Source organism: Pyrus communis, chromosome 9, assembly GCF_041283825.1.
Source record: "Pyrus communis isolate YQ-2024b chromosome 9, ASM4128382v1, whole genome shotgun sequence".
Classification (NCBI taxonomy): domain Eukaryota; kingdom Viridiplantae; phylum Streptophyta; class Magnoliopsida; order Rosales; family Rosaceae; genus Pyrus; species Pyrus communis.
The window spans coordinates 11,339,524-11,340,568 of NC_142573.1; the positions used below are offsets into that span (position 1 = coordinate 11,339,524).

Below are 1,045 nucleotides of genomic sequence, written 5' to 3' on the forward strand. Positions count from 1 at the left end.
ATCTGCCCCAATTGTGTCTCCATTTTGGTTAGAGCCGCCGAATGTTGTTGGAGAGTGCTATTGGTGGTTTGTTGGAATTGCAAGGTATTTTGGGCTAACAATTTAACCGTATCCTCAAGAGTAGGTTTTGGTTGGAAGTTTTGGAATTGATTGTTGTTCTTCCACGAAAGATTGGGATGATCTCTCCAACTTGGGTTATATGTATTGGAATACACATCATTCCTTGGCCTTTGATTGTAAGAATTCATGAGGTTCACTTGCTCTTGGACATACTCGGGGTAAGCCTCCCTAGATGGACATTGATGAGTAAGGTGGCTTGGTATGTTGCAAATGGCACACACTTCACTTGCTTTTGGCACCATGTTGAGCACGGATTCAAGCTTCTTTTCTAGGTTAACTACCTGCAAAGAAAGATCATGATTAGAGCTTGTTTCATATACTCCAACTCTCTTACCCCTTACATCTTTGTGTTGAGCATTAGATCCCAACATCTCATAAATGTTATATGACTCTTGAGCATTCTTTTTCTTCAAAGCTCCACCTGCTGCATTATCAACAGTTGATTGACATGTTTGGGTTAGTCCATCATAGAAAATTTGCATTTGTAAGTGAAGAGGTAACCCATGGTGTGGACATTGCAACAAAAGGCCTTTAAAGCGCTCCCAACACTCATTGAAAGGTTCTCCATCATCTTGTTTGAAGTTGAAGATTTGTCCCCTTAATGTGGCTATCTTTTGAGTGGAAAAGAACTTTTCCAAAAACTTCTTAGCCACGGCATCCCATGTGGTGAGTGAACCAGGTACTAGAGTCATTAACCAACCCTTGGCCCTATCTTTCAAGGTGTAAGGGAACACTCTCATCCTCAGATTTGCTTCACTTACTCCCTGTAAAGGTAACCTACTCACAACATTGTAAAATTCTTTAATATGAGCTAAAGGATCTTCATTAGGTAAGCCATAAAAAGAAGGAAACATATGGAAATGTGAAGATTTAAGATCATAGTTTCTAGCTTCTGTGGGCAGCAAGATGCATGAAGGTGAATTTG

General features: G+C 40.2%; 1 non-coding gene across 1 annotated transcript; it reads left to right on the plus strand.

Moving 5' to 3' along the window:
• Positions 1-618: 618 nt before the first annotated feature.
• Positions 619-729, plus strand: LOC148694257 (small nucleolar RNA R71). Its single transcript, XR_015967096.1, has one exon. It is a non-coding gene; the product is annotated as a small nucleolar RNA R71 (small nucleolar RNA).
• Positions 730-1,045: the final 316 nt, after the last annotated feature.